Source organism: Podarcis liolepis (assembly GCF_965112155.1).
Source record: "Podarcis liolepis genome assembly, chromosome: 5".
NCBI classification, from domain to species: Eukaryota; Metazoa; Chordata; class Lepidosauria; order Squamata; family Lacertidae; genus Podarcis; species Podarcis liolepis.
The window spans coordinates 16,147,844-16,167,039 of NC_139556.1; positions in this window are offsets into that span (position 1 = coordinate 16,147,844).

The window sequence follows — 19,196 nt, forward strand, 5'->3', positions numbered from 1 at the left end:
GCCCAAAATTTAAAGATTTCCTTGTATGCTCAGAGCACATTGGGTAGGAAATATTCAGCCAAGAGAAGAAAAGGTCACTGAAGGTTATGAATTGCATTTATCAGATGTTACCCAAGAACATGTTCATAAATGAGTTTACTGGGTGGCAATTACAGAGATTACAGTAGATTTCTGTTACATGCAACCATATCAGGAAAAAAGGTCCAGACCTGGTGAAATTATACAGGAAGGCTTGGTAAAAACTGGCTAAAACACTACAGGATTCGGCTGGTTTGACAAGATGGTATGGAACAATTACATAATACAGATGTCACAAAAATACATAAAGTGTATGCAAGAATATTGGAAATTGCCTGGTGCAGAACAATTATGATTCATTGAACAACAAATTCATTGAACTTCAAGATGAACTGAAGGCATAGCAGATTCCTGTATGAGCACCAAAATTTTCAGAGTAAGATCTTTAAGTGCCAGGATTTCAACATTAAAACTAATTTCTGGCCAGGGGTGGGGAGTGTCTCCCAAATTTCAGTAGCAAGTCTATTGGAGAATTAGTCAGTTGCTACGGAAGTTGTTCTGCTGTGCCCTGCATGGATGTATTGCCATATGTCTGTTGAAATGGGATAGTTCTGGACAGCTTTACAAACCTAAATCTGGGTAATGAAGTGAGCGGTATATACCGTATTTTTTGCTCTATAAGACCCACTTTTTCCCTCCTAAAAAGTAAGGGGAAATGTGTGTGCATCTTATAGAGCAAATGCAGGCTGTGCAGCTATCCCAGAAGCCAGAACAGCAAGAGGGATCGCTGCTTTCGCTGTGCAGCGATCCCTCTTGCTGTTTTGGCTACTGGGATTCAGAATTTTTTTTTCTTGTTTTCCTCCTCCAAAAACTAGGTGCATCTTGTGGTCTGGTGCGTCTTATAGAGCGAAAAATACGGTACATATATAGCACTAGACTGATAAGCAAGCTGGATTATTCGATGTTGTTGCTGCTGCTGCTGTTATTCAATTAATTTATGTATTATATTCCTTTTACATTAACTATGGCATGCATGCAGGATTTTCTTTTACATTGGTGTCAGCACACAGCATCAAGGAGACAAAGGCCTCGTTTGGACGTCACACTAAACCATGGTTTATCATGATGAAAGCAAGCTGCCACAAGCCTCCAGTTCATATGCTCCTCTGCCTCTCCTTTGACAAGGAGGAATTCAAAAGCTTCCATTTCTGTTTTAAATTAATTACAGCTTGTTGTGCCATCCAAACCTGACAAAATGTGTTAATCTTAATGATTTCATTAAAGCAAGTCAACTTCAGACCATGGGTTATCAAGCCGACTCGCTTAAACAAATCCTAGTTAACATGAGCCACAGTTTAGGGTTCAGGTGACATGCTAAACTGTGGTTAATTGGAATAAGAAGTGAAAGCTTCTAAATCCCTCACTGTGGGCACACTGGAGGAGCAAGAGGGGAGGGGGAAACGTGCAGACCTGAGGCTTGCTGTGGCTCATTCTTATCACTTCAAACTATATTTTGCATGATGTCCGAAATGGTGAAGAATGAAGCATTTGATACAGAGTGTACGCTAGCATTTGCACTTTATGCTTTACGCAGCTCCTCCCTGGTTACTGTCTTCAGTTCCCACTACAGTCAGATCCCAGTGCAGTCAGATTCCAACTCGTCCCTCAGACTTATGAGTCCCTGCATTTATTTTGTGGAACCTTTCAAATCCCACTCAAGGAGTTTTCATGCTGTTCAGTTATACAGTGGTACCTCGGGTTAAGAACTTAATTCGTTCTGGAGGTCCGTTCTTAACCTGAAACTGTTCTTAACCTGAAGCACCACTTTAGCTAATGGGGCCTCCTGCTGCTGCTGCTGCCGCGCTGCCGGAGCACGATTTCTGTTTTCATCCTGAAGCAAAGTTCTTAACCCAAGGTACTATTTCTGGGTTAGCGGAGTCTGTAACCTGAAGCGTCTGTAACCTGAAGCATCTGTAACCCGAGGTACCACTGTACATATGAATTGTCACCACTAATCAGCATACCATTAAAAAAAATCCTGTTGCTACAAAAAGAGAATTTGATACTTTCAAGGAATTCCTAGTGCAATTAACCATGACTCTAATTCATACATTTTCATTCTTTGGGCATATCTTTGGGATCCAGGGGGGACGATGTGAGAAGGCACAACAGTCGTGTGCCCTTCGATTCCTGGCCCTCAGGGGTGAGGCTGAGATTGAAGGACGCATGCCGTCCTTCTCACACCACCCTCCCCGAGCCGCTTTGCAAGGCTGGGGTGTGATCAGATGTGGTGTAGTGGTTAAGAGCGGTAGACTCGTAATCTGGGGAACCTGGTTCGATTCCCCGCTCCTCCACATGCAGCTGCTGGGTGACCTTGGGCCAGTCACGCTTCTCTGAAGTCTCTCAGCCTCACTCACCTCACAGAGTGTTTGTTGTGGGGGGGAGGAAGGGAAAGGAGAATGTTAGCTGCTTTGAGACTCCTTAGGGTAGTGATAAAGTGAGATATCAAATCCAAACTCTTCTTCACAGGCCTGGTTTGGGGAGGGCAGCATAAGCAACATGCACCCCAGAAAAGTGTGCCAGGGCAATTGCCAGGGCAGCTGCCCCCCACGCCCCTAGGGTACATGATGCAGCCCCCTCTGACACTAAGCAGGCTTGAGTCAGTGCCCAGGTGGGAAACCACTAGGGAACCCCATGTACATGTTGCCTTGAGCTCCACCTTGGAAGAAAAGCTGGGTATAAATTAATGCAAATATTTAAGTTACATACTGTTACAGGTGTGCACAACTCATAAGGTAAAAGGCAAAGGTAAAGGACCTCTGGATAGTTAAGTCCAGTCAAAGGCAACTTTGGGGTGTGGCACTCATCTCACTTTCAGGCCAAGGGAGCCAGCATTTGTCCACAGACAGTTTTCTGGGTCCTGTGGCCAGCAGGACTAAACCGCTTCTGGCACAATGGAACACCGTGACGGAAACCAGAGTGCATGGAAACGCTGTTTACCTTCCTGCCACAGCGGTGCCTATTTATCTACTTGAACTGGTGTGCTTTCGAACTGCTAGGTTGACAGGAGCTGGGACTGAGCAACGGGAGCTCACTCTGTCACGGGGATTCGAACCGCAACCTTCTGATCGGCAAGCCCAAGAGGCTCTGTGATTTGGACCACAGTGCCACCCGTGTCCCCACACACCTCATATGCACCCCCTAACCCCTAAGAGACATCAACTAACAATGTGACCAGCATAATCCTGAAGATAAATCAGCTTTGTTGAGACATGCTATTTGCGAGGGTATTCGTGAAACTACACAACTCCAAAGCAACACAACGTAAGCCTTCTCCAAATCCTGACAAGCAACGAACGGGAATTCAGTCTGCTTAGGCTTTGAACAGGCCGGTCCTAGAGAATAAAATCTTCAGCAAATCCTCGACTGATGAAATGTCATTTATAGGTTAAGGGTAGCGTGGGGCTTTCCGTTGGTCCTTAGCTGTCCTTTCTGTTCTGTTGTGTCATAGATCTGAAGGCCTTTCATTCTCTTATCCAGATTATAATTCAATTACTGTTATGATCTGCGGTCACCGCTACAGATTAAAGAGGTCAGCATCTGAGAACATTACAGCTGTTAAATGCCACTTGTATCGAAGGCAGTAGCTAGGCTAAATTGCAAACGGTCAAAAGGCAAAAGTGACAAAATCTCGTTTAAACTGGCCAACATTAAAACTTCATAGCAAATAATTTCATCTGAAGCCGAATCAACAGCCAAAGAAGCAAGAAGATGGGAAGGAGCAAGGGCCAAGGAGAAATTTGGTTTGGTTCGCATCTTTGGTGTGAGCCTACTGTATCGGCACTTCCCAAAAACAATACACAAACCAAAGGACGTCTATTCTTTGAAACTGGGCCTTATCAGAAATTTGTGATGGAATTTTCCAACTGAAAACAATGGACAAAATGCACATGTTGTGGGAAAGCAAACCTAAAATGTATAGATTCATGAAACTAAATGCATTGTATTAGGGGGAAACGACTTGGGAGGAAATGTGTGGATTATGTGAAATTGCAGGCAAAAATGTGTATACTAGGAGAACTCTGTACTAAAATACCGATGACATTTTCTCATAACTTTTTTTAAAAACAAGTTGAAGACTGAGGTGGAAATGTGGCCAATGCAATTTAAGATTGGGAAAATAAAGCACTGAAGGGAACTTAAATTAATGGATTCATTCACCCCCAGGCAAAAGTAAGATGGAACAAGCCGGCATTGCTGTGTCCCATGGTTTTACGAAGTAAAAAAACAAAAACAAAAAAACCCACAGGTTTTTTGCCTCAGAACAGGGGTGAGGAACCTGTAGTGCTCAAGATCTGCTGCTCTACAACTCCCAACATCCCTGACCACTGGCCATGCTGACAGGGGCTGATGGGAGTTGGAGTCCCGAGGGCCACAGGGCCTGCAACAATTGGAAGGTCACCATTTCTGGTCCATGTCTTAGATAGGTAAAGGTGAAGGACCCCTGGGCGGTTAAGTCCAGTCAAAGGTGACTATGGGGTTGCGACGCTCATCTCGCTTTCAGGCCGAGGGAGCTGGCGTTTGTCCACAGGCAGCTTTCCGAGTCATGTGGCCAGCATGACTCTAAACTGCTTCTGGTGCAACGGAACACCGTGACAGAAACCAGAGCGCAAGAAAACTCTGTTTACCTTCCCACCACAGTGGTACCTATCTATCTACTTGCACTGGCATGCTTTCGAACTGCTAGGTTGGCAGGAGCTGGGACAGAGCAATGGGAGCTCACCCCATCTCGGGGATTTGAACCTCTGACCTTCCGATTGGCAAGCTCAAGAGGCTCAGTGGTTTAGACCACAGCACCACCCATATCTATCCTTAGATAGTCAAGGATCTGGTTATTTTAAACTCTAAAACAGGCATAGGCAAACTCGGCCCTCCAGATGTTTTGGGACTACAACTCCCCTCATCTCTGACCACTGGTTCTGTTAGCTAGGGATGATGGGAGTTGTAGTCCCAAAAGATCTGGAGGGCTGAGTTTGCCCATGCCTACTCTGAAACATATTACTGTCTATGTTGACATGACCCAATCCATATGTGAGGCCTGGGGCAATTGCTCTCGTTGCCCCAACCCAAGAGTCTGGCTGTAGATGGAGGAGATGAAGCTTTGAGGTGGGAGGTGTCACCACCCGACTCCTCTTATGCATAAGATGCAACCAGAGCACCTTGATGGCCCCTTAAGTGAAGTGACTCTTTCCCCGTTCCCTTCAGAGTCCACTGCACTGCTGTGTGGTTCTTGGAGGTCATTGAGCTGGCCCTTGGTCAACTTCCCCCTTCTTCCCAAAGAGGCTGCTGAAAAAGCTTACCTGCTCCCGTGCTACCTCCACGATTGCTGGCACAGCACAGGGACCAGGAGAAAAATGTTGTAAATTAATTAACATCAGACCTCTTGTAGCTGTTCATTTCTGTAAACAAACATTTTAATATACAGTAATTAATTAAATCTGCCACACTGTCCCCTTCTTCTCATTGATCTTTCTCCTGTTCTGTCTCATCCTTTTTTGCTCGGAGTAACATATACAGGGATAGACTTGTTTTCTCTAGGCTCTGAAGAAAGCACCGTTGACGGGGGACACCTCGCTTGTCTTAATCTGCCAGGCTCTCTCTGTGTCCTGCTCCCTTCTTCCAATAGCTTTCTCCTCCCGCTCACCACCCCGTACCCAGTCTGGAGCCAGTGTGGTGTAGTGGTTAAGAGGGGTAGACTCGTAATCTGGGGAACCGGGTTCGCGTCTCCGCTCCTCCACATGCAGCTGCTGGGTGACCTTGGGCTAGTCACTCTTCTCTGAAGTCTCTCAGCCCCACTCACCTCACAGAGTGTTTGTTGTGGAGGAGGAAGGGAAAGGAGAATGTTAGCCGCTTTGAGACTACTTAGGGCAGTGATAAAGCGGGATATCAAATCCAAACTCTTCTTCTTCTTGAAATCTCCTCCTAGTTGCCGTGAAGGTGTCGCAGAATTTGAATCCATCCATCATAAGAGTGGGCTGAATCAAGCACGATTATTGATTATCGTCTCAAACAGTTTATATGCTCTTGGAACAGTTCCGGATTTACGTATAAGCTAAACAAGCTATAGCTTAGGGCCCCACTCTCTTGGGGGCCCCCAAAAAATTAAAGGGGGGGGACTGGTTGTACATTTCCAAAATATAAGATAAAAAAGAAATCAAATAAAACCTACATACAGCAACAGTGTTTTGTGTTGTGTAGGCTCCTATGATGTAAGTCATGGTCCCCGTCTGCTAGCCTGCTCCCTAAAATTTCACTGGTTTGCTCATTTCTATATATAGGGTGCCTACATTCTGCAGGGACTAGTTGCATGGCAACATGTGCAAATGGCTTTAGATACCTATTAGGTCCATAAATTACCATAGAGTGCTACCTATACAGTGGTACCTCTGGTTAAGTACTTAATTCGTTCCGGAGGTCCGTTCTTAACCTGAAACTGTTCTTAACCTGAGGTACCACTTTAGCTAATGGGGCCTACTCCTGCTGCCACGCCGCCGGAGCACAATTTCTGTTCTCATCCTGAAGCAAAGTTCTTAACCCGAGGTACTATTTCTGGGTTAGCGGAGTCTGTAACCTGAAGCGTATGTAACCCGAGGTACCACTGTATAGCATATATTCAACACAAAAATAGTGACAATTTGTTGTTGACAAAGGACAGCTGGACATATAAAGGGCCCCATTACCTTCAGTAGCTTAGGGCCTCATCGAACCTAAATCTGGACCTGCTCTGGAAATCCCAGTCTGTCCGCTCAGCTTTTTGAAGAAATTTATTAAAATCGCCCCCTGAATGGTTGCCTCCGTTTTGCATTAGAATGAACGTCAGCAATGTACTGCCTTATATTTTCAAGGTGCTAGTGGGTGACTGGGGAGGCAGGGAGCCACACGCACACCCTTTTGTACCACCGGGACCTGAGGGACCTGCTTCATCCCTTTGGCCCAGCCACTCCACCCCAAAGGCCATTGCCGTCCCACTGCCCCAACAATCAATTCCAGCTGCAAGGCTTTCTCCATGCACCAGTTCATGTATGTATATATACACACACACAGTGGTACCTCGGGGTGCGAACAGGATCCGTTCTGGAGCCCCATTCGCATCCCGAACAGAACGTAAGATGCAACAGCCCACCTGAGCATGCGCGGGTCGCCTTTCACCGCTTCTGCACATGTGCATGACGTCATTTTGACCATCTGCGCATGCGCGAGCGGCGAAACCCAGACGTAACGCGCTCCGTTACTTCCGGGTCGCTGCAGAGCGCAACCTGAAAACACTCAACCTGAAGCATATTTATCCTGAGGTATGACTGTGTGTGTGTACAGTGGTACCTGAGGTTACATACGCTTCAGGTTACATACGCTTCAGCTTACAGACTCCGCTAACCCACAAATAGTACCTCGGGTTAAGAACTTTGCTTCAGGATAAGAACAGAAATTGTGCTCCGCGGCGCAGCGGCAGCAGGAGGCCCCATTAGCTAAAGTGGTGCTTCAGGTTAAGAACAGTTTCAGGTTAAGAACGGACCTCCGGAACGAATTAAGTACTTAACCCGAGGTACCACTGTGTGTATAAATTTTCAACAAGAAAACCACAGTAACAAATACAATAACAACCACAAACAAAGGAAATTGTACACAAAAACAATGTCAGATCCATAAAATGGGATTATCCGAACCCCGTGACTTCACTCTGCCTCCACCCCTGTTTCCTTATTTTTTTTTCAGCTGCATATCATTTTTACTCCAAATTATTACTATTTTTACCTCAGATTTCCTGAACTGTTTCTAAAAGTGTTTTTAAAATCCTGCCAATGTGTTAACCTGCTTACAATACTTTTGCAAATACATAATAAACATTTCCCATTTTTAAAAAATTTCTTTGTCATCTTGATTTCTGAGCTTTCCAGTTAATTTCGCCATTTCAGCAGAGTCCATTAACTTGGTTTGCCGATCTTCTTTGGTCAGGACTGCTTCCTCTTTCCATCTTTGGGCTAAGAGTATCTGGGCGGCCATCACAGCATACATAAATAATTTTTTTTCTACAATACCTAATAAAAAGGCTTCTGGTTTTTTAACAAAGGTCACTCTCTTTTTTTAAAAAAATTCTTTTTATTGAATTCCTTTTATACACACAACAAGAAAAAACAAATACATTCATACTAAAAAGAAAAAAGGAAAAAAAAGAAGTGAGAAAAGAAAAAAAATCAAATAAGGTAAAAAAGAGGGGAGACAAAAAACTACAACAAAGAACGTAAAAACAACGACTTCCTTCCCTACTGATTTCGGGTATTTACTTTCAGTAGTTTCATTTTTACCGCTGGTATATTATTTTTAGTTTGCACATCGGAAGTTTTAAAACAGACCTGCTGTATTTGGTAAGTTTTTAAAATTACCTTCAAAATAAACCATAAATTTGTTCCAATCCTCTTTTAGCTTTGTGTTTTTGTGATTTCTAATTCTTTGTGTCAATCTTGCCAATTCAATAAAGTCGTATAGTTTTAATTGCCAATCCCTCACCGTTGGGAGATTTGTGCTTTTCCAATTTTGAGCGATTAGCATCCTGGCCGCTGCTGTTGAATATTGAAATAGAGTTTTATCTTTCTCCTGAATTTCTTTCCCAACCATCCCTAGTAAAAAGGCCTCTGGGTTTTTGGGGAATGTGTATCTAAATATCTTTTTTAACTCATTATATATCTGGTCCCAAAATTTTTTGATTTCCTCACATGTCCACCACATATGTATAAAATTGCCTTCTTTTGTTTTACATTTCCAGCAAGCCTTGTCTGCAGTTTTGTACATTCTACTCAGTTTTTCTGGTGTTAGGTACCATCTGTAAATCATCTTTTCCAAATTTTCCCTAATTGCAGCGCTTGCCGTAAATTTTAATCCCTCACTCCACAATTTTGACCATTTTTCGTATTCTATATTATGCCCCAGATCTATCGCCCATTTGACCATAACTTCTTTGATCTCTTCATCTTTAGTTTCCCATTCCAGTAGTATATTGTACATCTTAGATAATATCTTCGATTTACTTTCAATTACTTCAATCTGAAATTTCGACTTCTTTTCATTCATTCCTGTTTTTTTATCTTCTGTCCATTTTGCATTAATTTGATGATACTGTATCCAGCCCGTCAACTTGTCCTTTAATTCTTCATATGGTCTTAGTTTCCAGCTGTCTTGGGATCTTACTAGTAGATCTTCATATGTCAATTTTCGCTCTTCCATATTTGTTTTTTTAATTGATAAGATATCTGTTGGGGATAGCCACCAGGGTGTTCTCCATTCCAGCAGTTTCTTATTTTTTTCCCTGACTTCATACAAAGGACCTCTAATGATATGGCTCGAAAACCTTTTGTGTACTTTTTCTTTATTTGACCAGAGGTAGGCATGCCAACTGAATCTATTGTCGGCCCCTTCCAGGTCTAATAAGTCCGTGTCCTCTAAAGTTATCCAGTCTTTAACCCAGCAAAGACAAGCCGCTTCGTAATATAATTTTAAATCAGGTACTGCCAGTCCTCCTCTCTCCTTTCGGTCTGTTAGTAATTTGAATCTGATCCTTGGCCTTCTTCCCTGCCATATGAATCTTGAAAGAGTCTTCTGCCAGTCCTTAAATATTTTAGTCCCTCTGATAACAGGTATGTTTTGAAATAGGAACAGCATCTTAGGGAGTATGTTCATTTTTATTGCTTCCATCCTGCCCAGCCACGAAAGATTTACCCTGTTCCAAACATCCAAGTCCTTTTTCACTTTGTTCCATGTTGGCGTATAGTTGTCTTCAATTAAATTTATGTTTTTGGGTGTAAGCCAGATTCCTAAATATTTTATTTTTTTAGCCACTTTGATTCCATATTGTCTCTCTAATCTTTCCTTCGCATCATTTCTCAGGTTCTTCGTCAACATTTTTGTTTTGGTTTTGTTCAGCTTGAAGCCCGATATTTTGCCGTACTCCTCCATAATCTCCAATACTTTGCCCACGCTTTCTTGCGGCTCTTCTAGGGATAACATCAGGTCGTCCGCATAAGCTTTTAATTTATACTCTTTAAATCCTATTTTAATCCCTTTTATCTCTGTTTTTGACCTTATTTTGTTCGCCAGGACTTCCAAAGCTAAAATGAACAAGAGCGGGGAGAGGGGGCATCCCTGCCTTGTTCCTTTCTCTATTTTGAATCTATTCGTAAGGTTGTTGTTTATTATCAATTTGGCATGTTGGTTTGAATATATTGCTTGTATTCCTTTCAAGAATTCACCCTCAATCCCTGCCTTTTCCATCGATTTTAGTAGAAACCCCCAGGAGACGTTATCGAACGCCTTTTCTGCGTCTATAAAAATCAGGGACGCCGGTATATTATTGTTAATCTCCAAATATTCAATTAGATTAATGACATGCCTCACATTATCTTTCAGAAATCTATTTGGGAGGAAACCCGCTTGATCTTTGTGAATTAACTTTATTAAACATTTTTTCAGTCTGTTCGCCATGATGTCCGCATATATTTTGTAATCATTATTTAGTAACGATATTGGCCTGTAATTCTTCATGTTCGATTTGTCCGTGTCTGGTTTAGGGATTAATGTTATAAAAGCTTCCCTCCATGATTCGGGTATTTTCCCTCCTCTTAGAATATTATTCATGGTGTCACAGAGTACTTGTGATAGTTGACCTCCCAAAACTTTGTAATATTTGGCCGATAACCCGTCCGGGCCTGGTGCTTTTCCCAATTTCATTTTTTTAACCGCATTCTCAATCTCCTCCATACTAATAGGTCTATTTAATTGGGTTCTTTCTTCTTCTGTAACAGTTTTCCCTATGCAGTTCTCTAAATATTTTTCTATTTGGGCTGGGTCTTCTTCTCCTTTCTTATATAACTCCTCATAAAATTTAAGAAAAATTTTTTGTATTTTTTTTGGGTCTACTATTAATTCTTCTTCTACCATTATTTTATTTATGACATTCTGCTTCTGTCTTTTTCTCAATTGCCAGGCTAGGAATTTTCCCGTTTTATTCGCCGATTCGAAATATCTCTGCTTCATTAGCTTGATTTTCCATTCTATTTCCTGGTTCGTTAGTATTGAGTATTGTCTTTGTAGTATTTTTATTGATTGTAAACTTTGCTCGTCTTTCGGGTGTTCTATTAATTTCTTCTCGTGCTCCCTTAGCAGTTTAAGTATTTCATCTGTCTTTTGCTGCTTTATTTTTTTCTTATGGTTGTTTTGCTGGATGAAAAAACCTCTTAAAACCGCCTTACTGGCGTCCCAGACTGTTTCTATTTTTGTTCCCGTGTTGAGGTTCAAGTCCCAATACTCTTTTAGTGTAGCTTTAGCTTTTTCGATGACCTCATCGTTGTCCAACAGAAAATCGTTCAGTCTCCATCTGAAGCCTCCATTTGATTCTCCTTTTAATTCCAAAGTTATTGAGTTATGGTCAGAGAAGGTTCTCGGTTGAATTTCACATTTTATCGCTCTTAAAGTAATTTCTCTTGAGGCCCAAATTTGGTCTATTCTTCCCCAGCTTTTATGTACTTCTGAGAAAAAGGTAAACTGTTTTTCTGCTGGATGCTTGTGTCTCCATACATCCGTTAGGTCCATGTTCTCCTCCAAGTCTTGAAATGATTCCGGTAACTTTCCTTGTTTTCGTTTTCTCTTTTCTGTTTGTCTGTCCATTTCTAATGTCGGCACTGCATTAAAGTCTCCCAATAATATCATCTTGTTATTTCCTAATTCTAGTAACACTTGTTCCAATTTTTTGTAGAACTCTGACCTATTTGTGTTTGGGGCGTAGATGTTTACCACGTCAATCTTTTCTCCTTGAAAGCTTATTTGAACCCCCAGTATCCTTCCTTCTTCATCCTTGTAGGTCAGTTTGGGTTCCCATTTTTCGTCGACATATGTTACCACTCCCCTTTTTTTCTCTCTCCCGGAGTTTATGAATTCTGTTCCCAAGTTCTTATTTATTAATACATGTTTGTGCTTTTTGGTTACATGAGTCTCTTGTATACAAATTACATCCAGTTTTTTCTTCTTCAACACATTTGCAATTTTATTCCTTTTTGTTTTTTCATTCAGTCCATTAACATTCCATGTTAAAATTTTGAGATTCATTATTGCTTTTGTCTATTAACAAAGGTCACTCTCAACATTTTTTTTTCATTTCATTATAAATCATTTCCCATTTTAAAAAAATTCTTCCTACATTCCCACCACATGTGATAGAATGTACCCTTTGTTACATTTTCAACACTTGTTAGATCGATTGCAACCAGCTATCCTAATAGCTGCCTCACTGAGTTGAAACTGTTTGAGGCAGGTTTCTAGCCTGATACATCTGACAGAATCTCGTCTCCCTATTGGCTGGGCCACAAAAGACTTGAGTGGTTCCATTGCCTGGAGAGGTCACTTCCTGGTTTGCATGGACAAGCCATTTTCAACAGAGCCCAGCCATGGAAGCTATAATGGCAGCTGTACTGAGGCAGCACCGGATGTTGAAATTTTTGGGGGGCCCCCCCAAAAAAATGCACCTGGGGGCACCTGCCTCTGTGCACTCTATCCCCCCCCCCCCACCTTGCACACTACATCACTGCCTGGACATGACAGACTTTTAAGGTGCCAGAGATAGGTTAGCTGCATTCGAACACTACCTGCTCCATGGAGATTTTTTTAAAAAGGTAAAGGAAGTGAGAGCTGGACCATAAAGAAGGCTGATCGCCAAAGAATTGATGCTTTTGAATTATGGTGCTGGAGGAGACTCTTGAGAGTCCCATGGACTGCAAGAAGATCAAACCTATCCATTCTGAAGGAAATCAGCCCTGAGTGCTCACTGGAAGGACAGATCCTGAAGCTGAAGCTCCAATACTTTGGCCACCTCATGAGAAGAGAAGACTCCCTGGAAAAGAGCCTGATGTTGGGAAAGATGGAGGGCACAAGGAGAAGGGGACGACAGAGGACGAGATGGTTGGATAGTGTTCTCGAAGCTACCAGCATGAGTTTGACCAAACTGGGGGAGGCAGTGGAAGACAGAAGTGCCTGGCATGCTCTGGTCCATAGGGTCACGAAGAGTCGGACACGACTAAACAACAACAACAACAAAGGACCCCAGAGGCATAAGAAGGTCAGGTGGTACCCGGTACAGAACATTTCTTGTCACACACACACACACACACACACACACACACTGGTGGTGTGTTTTTTGTTGTTGTTGTTGTTTGCCTGCAAAAATGGTTTTACGTTATTTCATATTTTCTTACAAAGGAATGTGGATTCTGAGCCTCTGATAACAAGTAGGCGACTATGGACAGATGCTACAGGATGGATTCTGTTTTGGCTTGTGTTATTTTATTTATATTTATTGTTTATTTATTTAATAACTTTTATTTTTTAAAAACCTGCAAAGTGGTTTACCAAAACCAAAAACACCACAGCAATAAAATCAAGAAAAATTAACAATCCTACTTTAAAACAAAAAAAAAGCTAAAATGTTAAGATTAAAATTACCTCGACTTCCTAAGCATCTAGGTATGCTTGCCTAAAGAAGAATTCTTTTAGCAGGTGCCCAAAAAGAGTCTAGCAAAGGCACGTGCTTTGTTGAAATTTCAGCCTTTACGACATAGGAAAATGGCCAAATAAACAGCTATTTTCATGGAGGAGGGTCAAGATATTAACTGATACAGTGGTGCCACGCAAGACGAAATTAATTCGTTCCGCAAGTTTTTTCTTCTTGCGAGTTTTTCGTCTTGCGAAGCACGGTTTCCCATAGGAATGCATTGAAAATCAATCAATGCGTTCCTATGGAAACTGCCTTCAGACCAGGTCCGGGGACAGTCTGTCCCCCGACCTCTTCTGAAGGCTGGGGGCGGGGGACAAGGGCTTTTCTTCCCACCGCCAGCCTTCAGAAGGCTGTTCTGAAGGCTGGCGGTGGGAAGAAAAGCCCTTCCCCCCACCTCCCGCCCCGCAAGCTCCGGGGACAGGAGGGCTTTGCTGCCGACCGCCAGCATTTTAAAAGCCCCCGCTGTCCCGGGGCGATTTTAAAATGCTGGCGGGCGGCAGCGAAGCCTCCGCTGTCCCGGGGCGATTTTAAAATGCTGGCAGGCGGCAGCGAAGGCTTCCAGGACCAGGACCTCTTCTGAAGGCCGGTGGTGGGTGAAAGTCTTTGCTCCCGACCGCCAGCATTTTAAAAGAGGTCCCCGGAGATTTCCCTATGGGCTTTCTTCTTGCGAAACAAGCCCATAGGGAAATTCGTCTTGCGGAACGACTCAAAAACGGAAAACTCTTTCGTCTTGCGAGTTTTTCGTTTTGCGAGGCGTTCGTCTTGCGAGGCACCACTGTATGCATGAAATTTCATATGTAGCTATATAATCCCTAGTGTAGTCAGATAAGACCTTTGGAGCAGGCATTTTTAAAAAAAGTATTTTATGAACCACCCTAGTAGGGCAGTAATTGTTCCTTGATAATTTGTCACCCCCCTCCATGATGGCACCTGGGACAGCCCGCCCCCCTTTCCTACACCTCTGAAGGACCCCTGGATGGTTAAGTGCAGCCAAAGGAGACTATGGGGTTGTGGTACTCAACTCGCTTTCAGGCCAAGGGAGCCAGTGTTTGGCCACAGAAAGCTTTCCAGGTCATGTGGCCAGCAGGACTAGACTGCCTCTGGTACAACGGAACACCGTGATGTAAGCCAGAGCGCATGGAAAAGTTGTTTACCTTCCCTCCAGAGCAGTACCTATTTATCTACTTGCACTGGCATGCTTTTGAACTGCTAGGTTGGCAGGAGCTGGGACAGAGCAACGGGAGCTCACCTCGTCATGGGGATTCGAACCGCCGACCTTCCGATCGGCAAGCCCAAGAGGCTCAGTGGTTTAGACCACAGCGCCATCCGTGTCCCATTCCATGGAGATACCTGGTAGCTGGACCCAACATCTGGCCATGTGCCCCTCTTCACTCCTGCCACCAGGTCAGCAGCACCAAAAAACTGGCACGAACAATCTGTGCAGTGATACGGTGAACCCTGTGATTGGTAAGGCCTCCGAGTCTGACATTATTTCTTTTATACCATTGAACCTGCTCTGGAACACATTAGAGCCAGAGAGAGACAGAGTCAGCAGGAACCGCATTTGCTCAGCCCCTGCTCGGGATCAGGCTGTCCATCTGCAGTTTTATTATCCATTTTTCTTTTAATGTTTTACACACTTGAGAAACCCTCATTGAGAGCAACAGAATGAGAGAGGAGAGAGAGAGAGGAAGAGAGAGCTCATTGCGGGCATTAAAGGGATGGAGTCTGATTAGCCGAAGTTATAAAAATGATGGATGTCTGCAAACATTATTTCTACTTGTATTGTTTGCCTGTGAGGCTTACGTCATCTCATAGAGCCACTAGATACATTCAGCTAAGAGAAAAGAGCAGCAGGATGGGGTAGGGGGGTGGGGGAGGCATCCAAATATTTTCCAGATATTTAAACGACTGTTGGGGTAGGGAAAGGGGAACAATAATTCACCATATGTATTATGGTTAGGACAAAAGCAAGCATTTAAATTACAAGGAGATGGATTTAGGGTTAACAGTAGGAGGAAATAAGCTTTTTAAATTTATTTTTAATAAAAAATAGTTTTCAAAGAATTTAACAAATTCAATTCAATTTCAGTAGAATATTCCCATACGATTTTGACTTTCTATCCTTAATCATTCATTTACTGCCATACATGTAATATTTCTCTAAAACATATATCTTACATTAGTTTCCTTTAGCATTCTAATTCCTTTGCTAATAATTCCTTTCCTAATTTCAAGTCCTGCCTGCGATTTCATTTGACTGTAATATTCTCTCAAATAATCCAAAAAGGGTCTTCGTTCTTTTGCAAGCGTATTCTTCTTTCGGGTCTCTTACTTTTGCCATCCGTTTTGCCGTCTCCACATTGTCCAATAATTTCAAAGTCCGCTCCTCTTTCGTTGGAACAACTTCTTTCCATTTCTGTGCGTACAGAATTTTTGCTGCGGTGGTAGAATAAGTAAACAAGTTAACCAACTTTTTTTTTTTTAAAAAAAAAAAGAACCCTCATCCTAAAAGCAATAGTACAGGAATAAAGGAACCTCCAGACATTGCTAGACTACAACTCCCATCATTCCTGGCTGCTGACCATGCTGACTGGGGTTAATGGGAGTTGGAGTCCAGCAGCCTTCAGAGAACTACAGGGTTAGCCATTCCTGCAGTAGAACAATTGAACACACCTGCCTCAACAGGTTGTAGGGCTTTAGGCCTTTATGGAGAGGCAGAGCTATTGATAGCTAGGGATGCAGTCAGCACAGAGATTAGCAGCACACACAGATTGCTGGAGGTGCAGTCCACAGACACCTGGCTCTTCTTCCTGTTGACCATCTGACCAATCTGACCATGCCAAAATTTAGGGAAGCATTTACCCAGGCTAAGTTTAATGTGCTCCTATCTGCAGTACTGACGGGTAAATACAGCAAGGTACCATATTGCGAATGCATGCTTTCCTTCCACTGTGATATCTGCCGCCATTTTGTTAATCCAATTTCACAAAGTATATCAGGAAGATATGAACTCTTTTATATTGACTATCTTTTGGTTGACCAGTTTCTTGAGATTATAGCCAAGGTAGCTCGTATGGGGCAGCAGCAATAGCTTGTTGGTGCAAAATATTGTCCTAACTTTAAAATTATTAACACCTTGCCTTGATTTTTATCATTTTGATATAAATATTTTATATTTCCCATTTTTTCATATATTTTACATTGTTAATTCTATGTTTAATAGTATACTTAACATATTATATTATGTTCTATGTGCTCTGTTTTATTCGTATCTTCTCTGCTGTTTATTGACTCTCTCTCTCTCTCTCTCTCACACACACACACACACACACACACATATATATATAGAGAGAGAGAGAGAGAGAGAGAGAGAGAGAGAGAGAGAGTCCACAGGTACCTGGTACTAGACTTCTAATGACCCCAGCGGCCATTTTAAAATATGAAGGATAAATGTTAAGGAAAACAGAGGGGCAGTGACTAAGTTGATCAAATGCTGTCTGCTTTTTAATCTCTCAAAAACTTGATTGGATTTTCAAGTCCTCCCAGGATTTCAGTCCCCCCAGGTTCCTTCAGAATAATAGCTCCCACCTATGACCAACATGGGATAAGGACAACTTGACCCAGTGGTGTAGCGTGGGTTGCCAGTGCTCGGGGTCACAAGGAGGGGAGTGGGAGGGAAGGAAACAGATGGAGTATGCATGCGCATTCAGTTTCCTAATGGTCAGCCTGGAGGTCACAGCCACAGAGGTAAGAAGAGTTGTTTTATTGTCTGGAGAGGTCACTTCCTGGTTTGCATGGAGAAGCCGCTTTCAATGGAGCCCAGCAACAGAAGTTTGCAGCTGTACTGAAGCAGCACCAGGTGTTGACATTTTGCACCCCCTAAGAATTTTGTGCCCAGGGCAACCACCCCTGTGCCCCCCCCCACCATGCTATGGCACTGACCTAACCAACCCCACTTCCTGAGGTGAGGGATTCACCATATAACTGCTTTCCACCATAGAACTGCAGGGGGTTGGCCATGATTTGCCCCAATGGATGAGTCAGTGAGTTTGGTTTGCAGGTCCTATGCAGGGCTGCTAACCTAAGATTCATATATTCATAGAAACATGTATATAGGTAAAGGTAAAGGGGCCCCTGACCATTAGGTCCAGTCATGACTGACTCTGGGGTTGCGGTGCTCATCTCGCTTTATTGGCCGAGGGAGCCGGCGTACAGCCTCCGGGTCATGTGGCCAGCATGACTAAGCCGCTTCTGATGAACCAGAGCAGTGCAGGGAAACACCATTTACCTTCCCACTGGAGCTGTACCTATTTATCTACTTGCACTTTGGCATGCTTTCGAACTGCTAGGTTGACAGGAGCAGGGACCAAGCAACGGGAGCTCACCCCGTCACGGGGATTCAAACCGCCGACCTTTTGATCGGCAAGTCCTAGGCTCTGTGGTTTAACCCACAGCGCCACCTGCGTACCTGAAACATGTATATACCATGTGTCCATTCTTCCAGAAAGGACCTCCCAGATGGCAATCAGCTCTCAGGGCCTTCTCCTGCTCTTCCCATTAGGACACATCAGTACAGTTGTACCTCAGGTTACAAACACCTCAGGTTACAGACTCCACTAACCCAGAAGTAGTACCTCGGGTTAAGAACTTTACCTCAGGATGAGAACAGAAATCGTGCGCTGGCGCAGAGCTCTGGCCCAATGGTTGCTAGTGGCTTAAATTAATTAATTTTTATAATGAATGATTTTAGAATGTTGTTTATGTTGTACTTTTGTACTGTTTTATTGTTGTTAGCTGCCCTGAGCCCGGCTTCGGCCGGGGAGGGCGGGACATAAATAAAATTTATTATTATTATTATTATTATTATTATTAGCTAAATGGTACCTCAGGTTAAGAACGGTTTCAGGTTAAGAACGGACCTCCAGAACGAATTAAGTTCGTAACCAGAGGTACCACTGTAGTCCATCAACAGTTCTATTCTGCCACATGCTCTACAGCACAGCCCACATATGTCCACAGCATGTCATGTTCCTTTCTTGGTTCTATGGCCCTATGACTATTGTGCTCTGCAATGCAACAGCCTTTCCTAAAAGAAAAATCTATGTACAGGAGCCATCTGTAAGGGCTGGCTGTTCATTTAACCATTGTGCAAGGAGTCATTTTTGCCAGGTGCAGCTGAACACACAGAGGAAAGAGGAAAGCTGCATCTGCTGAACCTTTGGCACAACTATTCAGATTAAAGGTAAAGGTAAAGGGACACCTGACCGTTAGGTCCAGTCGTGACCGACTCTGGGGTTGCAGCGCTCATCTCGCTTTATTGGCCGAGGGAGCCAGCATACAGCTTCCAGGTCATGTGGGCAGCATGACTAAGCCGCTTCTGGCAAACCAGAGCAGCACACAGAAATGCCGATTACCTTCCCGCCGGAGCGGTACCTATTTATCTACTTGTACTTTGACATGCTTTCGAACTGCTAGGTTGGCAGGAGCAGGGACCGAGCAACGGGAGCTCACCCTTTCGCAGGGATTTGAACCGCTGACCTTCTGATCGTCAAGTCCTAGGCTCTGTGGTTTAACCCACAGC